At 41.2% G+C, this 10,059-nt stretch overlaps 1 pseudogene; it reads left to right on the plus strand.

Annotated features, from left to right (window-relative positions):
* Positions 1-8,560: 8,560 nt before the first annotated feature.
* On the plus strand, positions 8,561-9,056 carry LOC149179407 (serine/threonine-protein kinase Aurora-1 pseudogene; annotated as a pseudogene).
* The last annotated feature ends 1,003 nt before the right edge of the window (positions 9,057-10,059 follow it).

Here is a 10,059-nt window from a genome sequence, read left to right on the forward strand (position 1 = left end):
CCCTAAGATTTAGATTAGTGGCATCAGAGCAGGTTATGACTCCATAGAAATTAGGGTTTTATAAGCATTTCTAAGGAGGATCTGTCAACTTCTTGTCATAAATTGTTTTGATCTGCAACTTTTTGGATACCCTTTGCCAAGAATAAAATTTGTCAAGATATTTCGTGGAGTGACATCCATGGATCTATTTCTCGAGAAATTCTTTCATGTTGTTTACCACAAGAAGCATCAAAATTCCCCTGACAACGATTATTGCAAGTACAAAAAACAAGGTTTGTATATGTTCACCTCATCTCTCTACATTACAAGCCTTGTTGCTTCACTGTTTGTGTATTCTATGACGAGGAAATATGGATTCAAGGCCTCTATCATCAGTAGAGGTAACAATTTTATCATAGGTGCATCTCTGAATGCTAGTGTTGTCAATTGCCAATGCTCATTATTAGACTCATTATGCTTAGAGTTGGAATTGGTTTCATAAATCAGGTTGTTCCTATGTACCTCTTAAATATGGCTCCTCCAAAACTCTAGGGGGGAATAATATGTTATTCGAGTTGGACAAAATGCTTGGGATTTTCACAACAAATTTGGTTAATTACGACACTTAGAACATAACACTGCGGGGATGACATCTTTCTCTGGGTTCGACTATTGTTGCTGCACTTTTGATAAGAATTGGAGGGATATTCCTTCTTGAGACTCCCAAAAGTATGATAGAACATGGCCATCTAGATGAAGGCTGTGGTATCCTAGAGAAGAATAGAGACACCAAGCACGTAGATGCAAAGTATCAAGATATGGTGGATGCAAGTGAATTAGCTAACACCATTGAACATCCATTCATAAATATTTTTTAGAGGAGGAATCGGCCAACAATATTCCTAAGATGTTGGATTTGTAATTTGATTGATTTTTGTGGATTTAGAGTCAGACATTTTGAATATTTTCTTGGATCAACAGTGTTAAGTTATGGTATGTTCTATGCTTATAACAGTTTACTTCTTTTCCTTATTATATTCCAAATATTAGTAATCACACGTACATAAAGTAAAGTGCAGATAGAACATTAAACGATCGACAAAAAACAAGCCAAGACAAGAGACACAAGATGTGGCGGCTAGCCAGGGACAAACCCCACAATGTGTGGGGAAACCCTTTGATCAAATATTATTTTATCTTCAATAATTCAGCAGAGAGAAATAGTACAATAAATCTGATTCATATCAGCAGTAGAAAACCCTAGATCAATAGCATCAGCATTAGCGGCTTCATTATCAAACTAGGGCAGACGATATCTTGCAAATTGTTCGTCGGATTGACTTCATTCCACCAACAAAAGTTGTGGCTTTCAGAGGAGTTTCAGATGAACCTACAGTGCAGTTCCAAAGAGGAGATCTTCTAGGCCATGCAGGTCAAGTTTTACTTCTGCAGTTGCAGCTTCAGTTTCAGCAGTTTCCGGCTTCAAACTAGGGCAGTCGATATCTTGCAAACCGTTCATCGGATTGACTTCATTCCACCACCAAAAGTTGCAGCTTTCAGAGGAGGTTCAGATGAACCTACAACGTAGTTCCAAAGAGGAGATCTTCTAGGCCACCCAAGTCAATCTTTACTTCTGTAGTTGCAGCTTCAGTTTCAGCAGTTTCCGGCTTCAAACTAGGGCAGTCGATATCTTGCAAACCGTTCATCGAATTGACTTCATTCCACCACCAAAAGTTGCGGCTTTCAGAGGAGGTTCAGATGAACCTACAGCACAGTTCCAAAGAGGAGATCTTCTAGGCCACACAAGTCAATCTTTACTTCTGCATTTGCAGCTTCAAATTCAATAGCTTCCGGCTTCACATGTGTGAGAGAGAGACCCATTTCAGCGCAGTAGAGAAGAGACTCGTTTCTGCGTAGTAGAGAGAGAGAGAGATGTGATGAGATGAGTGAGTCCAAATGAGGAAAAGTCCTCTTATATTTATACACAACGTTGGTGGGTGAATAGATGCAACTGTTGGGCTTCTGAGCCTACATGAGTTGTAGGTCGGCTTGATAATAATTCCATAATCAAAATAAATTCATATCTCCACGAATACTTATCGGAATCGGATGATCTTTATATAAATCCTACACCTCTCGACGAGAGGAATCTAATAAAAATATTATCATCCATGAATAAGATGACCCACATGAATTTTTCCCTGGTTGCAAATTTTAACACTCCCTCTCAACCATGGAGAACTTCATCTGCAATCTGTCTATCGGTCATTACTATTCATCCATCAAATGCACTACCTTGTACAGCCTAACCCTTGCCCTGCTCTGCTCTATTTTTCCTGTTCTGCTTTGTCTTGTTCTGCCCTGCATTGATCTGTACTGTTTTGCTCTGTTCTGCTCTGCTCTTGCATTGTTCTGTTCTGCTCTGCTTTTGTCCGAATTATGAAGAAGAAAAAATGATCGAGGATGTATCATACTGACTCAAAGTCAGTATCAGAGTATGTACCACTAGTCCCAGACCAGTCTCAACCAACCCGAAGTCAGCGTCATAGTGAGTACAACTCTACTGGTCCTAGACCAGTATCATCCTCCACTGACTCAAAGTCAGTCTCAGAGTGCGTACCACTGGTCCCAGACCAGTCTCAGCCGACCCGAAGTCAGCTTCATAGTAAGTACCACTCCTACCACTGGTCCCAGACCAGTATCGCAGTCTCAGAGAGTGTACCACTGGTCCCAGACCAGTCTCAACCGACCCGAAGTTAGCGTCATAGTATGTACCACTCTCACTGGTCCCAGACCAGTACTGCACTGACATGAATTCAGTCTCGGAGTATGTACCACTGGTCCCAGACCAGTCTCAATTGACCCGAAGTCAGCGTCATAGTATGGTACAACTCCTACCACTAGTCCTAGACCAGTATCACAGTCTCAGAGAGTGTACCACTGGTCCCAGACCAGTCTCAACCGACCCGAAGTCAGCATCATAGTATGTACCACTATCACTGGTCCCAGACCAGTACTGCACTGACATGAATTCAATCTCGGAGTATGTACCACTAGTCCCAGACCAGTCTCAACTAACCCGAAGTCAGCGTCATAGTATGGTACAACTCCTACCACTGGTCCCAGACCAGTATCATTGATCCCAGATCAATGGAGGTCATCCTAGCGTAGGGAGTATGGTAGATACAACGATGCGTCCATCGGTACTACTATGGTCCCTAACTTCATTTCCCTGCTCATTGATCAGATGAGAGGTACTTCCCATGAGTCCCAGATTGCATGGGTAGGATGCCTCGATAGGAGAACTAATCAATCCTGTCCTCACAGGAGAACACATCAATCCTGCTACAATCTCTGTGGGGAACACATCAATCCAGGCTGCCATGGAGAACACATCAATCCAGGCCTCACAGGAGAACTAATCATCCTGCTACACAAGAGAGCGAATCATCCTGTTCCACAAGAGAGCGAATCATCTTGTCCCACAAGAGAGCGAATCATCTTATTCCAGTGTGCACCACCAGGGGGGGTGAGTCACCCTGTGGTCATATGTTGCTCCAGTAGGAACCGCAAGCCCTTAGTGCTCCCAGAGCTTAATGTATGCAACATGCAGGACCCTTGTACAAGGGTTCTTGACGATTCCAAGTCGTTTGGGAAAATCACAGATTAGATCTTTCCTCGGGGCTTTGACAAGGTGTATCAACCTGTACATCATCTTAATGTGATGGAGCTTCCTTGCTCATCGACTTACCATATCCCAGATGATGTCTATCTGCTGGAGCAATTGACGAATACGGGATTCCTCAATAATCGAATCCCACCTCTAGTTGTTACAGAGAATCACAGTGGTATCCAATGTAAATCCAAACAGCTTACTGAAGAGATTTCACAACCAGACTGCCTCACACGAGGTTATGCTAGCAACAATATATCCTACTTCGGCGGTGCTCAAAGCCACCAACTTCTGCTTCCTGCTCATCCAGGATATCGAAGCAGATCCCAAGGTGAAACAGTACCCGGAAGTGCTCTTACGGTCCACCACACTGCCTGCTCAATCAACATCAGTATATCCAAGTAGTCTCACATCTCCGGCAGTGTATCTTAATCCATGAGAGATTGTGTCCTGAAGACATCTTAGAAGATTCTTGGCATCAATCCAGTGAGGCTCAACCAAATATGATCTCACAATGCTAACTGTAAAACATATGTTCGGACGGAGGTTCACCAAGAACATCAATGCGAATGAGTTTTTGAAACTCATAGGAATTTCCCAAGTCTGGTCCGACATTACTACCATATAACTTCTAAAAGTTAAGATCCTCGAGGTAGTCACAGGCTTGCAGTCCATCATACTGAATCTTTCCAATATATTTACCACATATTTTCCTTGAGATAGGAAAATTTCCCTTGGCTTCTGCCACAATTTAAATCCTTGGTCCTTCATTTCAAATTCAGAAGCCATCTCCCTCTTACATTTGTGAATGAGAGGGTTTGCACCTGTTAGAAAGAGGTCATCCACATACAACACCAGTATGAGAGGCTTGTCATCTTCAACCTTAAAGTAAAGGTTAGGATCAGCTTCACTCCTAGTGAATCCCAGCTTCATCAAGTAGCTATCAATCCTCTCATACCATGCTCGAGGTGCTTGCTTCAGCCCATAGAGAGCCTTCTTCAACCTGCATACATGAGATTTTCAATCATAAATCTCAAATCCTTCGGGTTGCTCCACGTAGACCTCTTCTTTGATCAAAACGTGCAAGAACGCAGTCTTGACATCCATCTAATGTAGGTTTCATCCTTGTGAAGTGGCAAGGGCTATGATCGAGCAGATGGTCGTATATCTGGCAACAGGTGCAAATGTCATAGTCTATACCTCCCTTCTGGGATAAACCACGAGCAACAAAATGAAGCTTATACTTTTCCATACTTCCATTTGCTGCATGATTTATCTTGTAAAGCCATTTTGAAGTAATAATTGTCTTGTCCAGGGTCTGGGAACTACTTCCCAGACATCATTCTCCATAATAGACTCATATTCTATGGTCATAGCATCCTTACATAGTTAATTCTTGATGACATCTGAGAATGATGAAGGTTCATTTTGTATGATCGTGCTCATGATGGTCAGGTATCCCTGATACTTGTTAAGTTTCTTACTTTGATGGAAGGTTCCTCAAGGTGCAGCATGTCCTTCAGCATCATCAAGTATCCCCCTAAGCCATGAAGGCCTCTTCCTAGAAGAGGAAGGCTCATGTGGATGAGTATCAATCGGATCCATGGGTTCTTCTACATCAGGCATTGATTCATCATCCTTTTCTTTCGGTTCCCTGGTGTCAGCTTCTTGAGAGCTACTCAAAGTTAGCAGATTGTCCACCTTGCTTAGAGCCATATCTTTGTCAAAGGTGACATCATGACTAATCACGACTTCCCTTTGACCGGTGGTGAACATTTCTTCAGGAGTTTAGGAACCCAATGCTTGATGAGGGCATCGATTTTGTACATATACGGCGGTGATTGTAGTTTCAGCCCATAGAAACTTTGGAAGTCTTTGATCATGTAGCATGGCCCGGACAGCTTCCATCATCGTGTGGTTCTTCCTTCCCACCACACCATTCTGCTCAGGAGTATGTGGTGTAGTAGTCTCCCTCTTAATGCCAACCTCAGGTATGCCTGAGTAAACCAATTGTAATATATCGGAGGTCTTGCTTTGGCTTGAGGGGAATGGTCCCCTTTTGAGCTTTTCTTTGGCACATCTCGGACATACACCTTCTTTCTCTACTTGGAATTCGGGCATCCCTGTTACCATTTGTCTTACATTGGGTAGAGCTTTGTAATGAAGGTGGGAAAACCTCCGATTCCAAAGTTTGGACTAAAGAGTTGTGTCACAAGACATGACACCTAGCGGACTTCCATCGACCTGATATAATTAATCAACACTAAACCCAAGAGTAAAGGCATCTTTAACATCATTTTTCCATATACATACCTTGCCATTGCTAAAGGTTACCTTGTAGCCTCTGTCTTCCATTGCCAAGATGGACACTAGGTTCCTTTTGAGGTCAGGTGCATTTAATACATCCTAGAATTTCTAGCCTTCTTGAATGCTTGTCCTCTTCCTTGATTCCCAGCTCTCCTCTTACCTTTGTTGTTGAATTTGTCATTCCTTTGATTGCCATCAGAGGGATTTCGAGTTGCACCACTGCATACTGTACCATGCTTCTCTAATCATGATTATCATCATGCTGCCCATGTCCATGATTTTATCCATCATAATGCTGCTGAAACTAGTGTGCATCATCATCATGCTATCCTATATGTCCATGGTCTCATGTTGCCCCTTATGTCCATTATCTCATTCATCATGATGGTCATGATCTCATACATAGTGACTTGCTTTATCACAATTGTAACATCGTCATTTTCTTCTAGCCTTAGGTCCAGCCTTTCCTTTTGATTTAGTCCCAGAATTATTTCTTTTCTTAGCATGAGAAGAAAAAGCAGCAGGAGGACCTTTAGGCAAGGGCATTTACTGCTCTTCTACCCTTGTTTCTTCTTGAATGCATCTAGCCATTAATTCCTTGAAACCAGGAATTACATATTAGTTCAAAAGAGTAGTCCTGAACACATACCATTCAAATGGCAATCCTCCAAGACTTGTGAGTGCCATTTCTCTGTCTAATAGTTTCCCCAATAGATAGGAGATCGTTCTTGATCTCGGTGATTCTTAAGAAGTATGCTTGCATACTTTCATCTTTACCCTTCTTGATTTCCCTCAGCTTATTTCTAAGAAACAAAACTTGATTTGCATCATTAACTTTAAATAAACTCACCAGTCTATCGTAGATTTCCTTGGAGGTGTCCAGTTCAGAGATGTAGGCCACCAAGTGCTTGTCGATAGAGTCCCGGATGATCTTCTATTGTTTTGACTTCTCCATTTTTTCATTTGTTCCAGGCAGCAGCGGATGCATTTGATGGAGACTCAAAAATATTGCCTCTCACATGATCTAACACTCCTTGATTCTCAAGGGTTAGATCGATAGACATCTTCCATCCGTGATAGTCATCTTTCTCACGGAGCTTGTCCTCAGCAGGAAAGAGTGTTGAGGACCCCATAGTTCTTTTAGGATAGCCTTGCCAATATTCTCTTCGATGATTGCTCTTGCTCTTGCTCGGGCTTTGTCTTCACCTCAGCTCCAATACCATGTTAAGTTATGGTATGTTCTATGCTTATAACAGTTTACTTCTTTTCCTTATTATATTCCAAAGATTAGCAATCACACGTACATAAAGTAAAGTGTATATAGAACATTAAACGATTGACAAAAAACAAGCCAAGACAAGAGACACAAGATGTGGCGGCTAGCCAGGGACAAACCCCACAATGTGTGGGGAAACCCTTTGATCAAATCTTCTTTTATCTTCAATAATTCAGCAGAGAGAAATAGTACAATAAATCTGATTCATATCAGCAGTAGCAAACCCTATATCAATAGCATCAACATTAGCAGCTTCATTATCAAACTAGGGCAGACGATATCTTGCAAACCGTTCGTCGGATTGACTTCATTCCACCACCAAAAGTTGCGGCTTTCAGAGGAGGTTCAGATGAACCTACAGTGCAGTTCCAAAGAGGAGATATTCTAGGCCACGCAGGTCAATCTTTACTTCTGCAGTTGCAACTTCAGTTTCAGTAGTTTCCGGCTTCAAACTAGGGCAGTGGATATCTTGCAAACCGTTCATCGGATTGACTTCATTCCACCACCAAAAGTTGCGGCTTTCAGAGGAGGTTCAGATGAACCTACAGTGCAGCTCCAAAGAGAAGATATTCTAGGCCACGCAAGTAAATCTTTACTTCTGCAGTTGCAGCTTCAGTTTCAGCAGTTTCCGGCTTCAAACTAGGGCAGTCGATATCTTGCAAACCGTTCATCGGATTGACTTCATTCCACCACCAAAATTTGCATCTTTCAGAGGAGGTTCAGCTGAACCTACAATGAAGTTCCAAAGAGGAGATCTTCTAGGCCACGCAAGTCAATCTTTACTTCTGCAGTTGCAGCTTCAAATTCAACAGCTTCTGGCTTCACATGTGTGAGAGAGAGACATATTTCAGCGCAGTAGAGAAGAGACTCATTTCTGCGTAGTAGAGAGAGAGAGAGATGTGATGAGATGAGTGAATCCAAATGAGGAAAAGTCCTCTTATATTTATACACAACATTGGTGGGTGAATAGATGCGACTGTTGGGCTTCTGAGCCTACATGAGTTGTAGGTCGGCTTGATAATAATTCCATAATCAAAATAAATTCATATCTCCATGAATACTTATCGGAATCAGATGATCTTTATATCAATCCTACACCTCTCAATGAGAGGAATCTAATAAAAATATTATCAACCATGAATAAGATGACCCACATGAATTTTTTCCCTGGTTGCCAATTTTAACAAACAATCAACCCTCTTCTTAGCCTCTCTTTCCTGTTTTCTCTACTCCCATTTGATTGTTCTATTTATCCCCTTATTTGGGATGATCTCAAATTTCCTTCCAACCCATTGATTCATATTGGTAGGTATTCAAGAATTGTGATGGCTCCAGAGGTTAATTCCAATTCTGATGAAACATTGGCTTAGGTTCCTCGGAAGAATGAGGAGGATGCTAAGAAGTATGAATGGTGTTGGACTGTCAATGATTTCAACATTGAAAACCTCTCAACTATGGGAAATTTGGAAATCTATACCTTTAAAGAGAGAAGAAGCGTAAGTATGTCATGGCTTTGAAAGTTCTCTTCAAGAACCAAATCCAACAATCCTAGGTAGAGCACCAATTTCAAAGAGAAATTGAAATCTAAAGTCATCTTCAACATCCCAATATACTCCAGTTGTTTGGTTTTTTTTATGATTAGAGTTGTGTCTATCTGATTCTTAAATACACTGCAAAAGGTGAGTTGTACAAATAGCTTCAACGATGTAAATGCTTCAAAAAAAGTGGGAAACCACTTACAATTCACCAATGGCATGAGCCCTGATCTATTGTCATGAAAAACATGTGATACACTGGGACATCAAGTCAGAGAAGGCATAACTTCCTTTGTAAATATTATTTTCACATTTGTAATTACACAAGCCTTCCCATATATTTCATGTATATTCAAGTACGATATTTTCCTATTATTTGCAAGCATGATACTCTTAGGTGTACTTTATTTACTTATGAGATATGCCACCCACGACACCTGGGTGACAATAGAGACATATTCATCTCCCTTGATTGTTCTTGTTGTTAGGGGTGCCCATGGTGATAGGGTCACCTTTGATGACTATTGTGAAGCATACTTATAGCTATGATAAAATACCCCTCGTGATGCTATGATAATGACATGGAAGGGCCATCAAATTACAACAATGGGAAACATTACTGTTATTGTTGACAACAATACATGGAACAATACACGCATTTCCACTGTTGGGTAGGAAATGTCATCATATAAGCATGAAGCCTATGAAATCATGCAATCACATGATGTGGATTATGTGTTGGTTGTATTTGGAAGTGTTACTAGTTATTCTGTTGATGATATCAACGAGTTTTTATGGATGGTTCACACTAGACTTGGAGTGTTTCTATTATTGAGGAGTATGATTATCTTGTTAATGGAGAGTACTGTGTTGGTAAAGGGGAAACTCCTAAATTCTGAACTATATTATGTATAAATTATGCTACTACATATTTGGGGAGCTTGGTATTGAGTATGACAAGCCTATTGGATGGGATCAGACCATGGTAATTGAAACAGGAAACAAAGATGTGAAAATTGAGTACTTAGAGGAAGATTTTACAACATCTAATTGGATATTGAGAATTCACAAAGATACACCACCAGATTTCTACCATACCTTGGCATACCTGCAAGTGAACTATCTCAAGGTCCAGTTACTAGGCCACACACTGTTAGTATCACAGTTGGTCCACAAGCATTACAGGGTAATTCTATCCCCAGAACTTCGCTCAACATGGTTAACGGTCACCCACAAACCCACGATTATGGGTCAACCACACAAAATGTTTTCCATCACCAAATCGATTT

The sequence above is a fragment of the Pinus tabuliformis genome, chromosome 4_1 (genome assembly GCF_031772625.1).
Source record: "Pinus tabuliformis cultivar Carrire ecotype Pingquan chromosome 4_1, CPIR1, whole genome shotgun sequence".
In the NCBI taxonomy this organism is placed as follows: Eukaryota; Viridiplantae; Streptophyta; class Pinopsida; order Pinales; family Pinaceae; genus Pinus; species Pinus tabuliformis.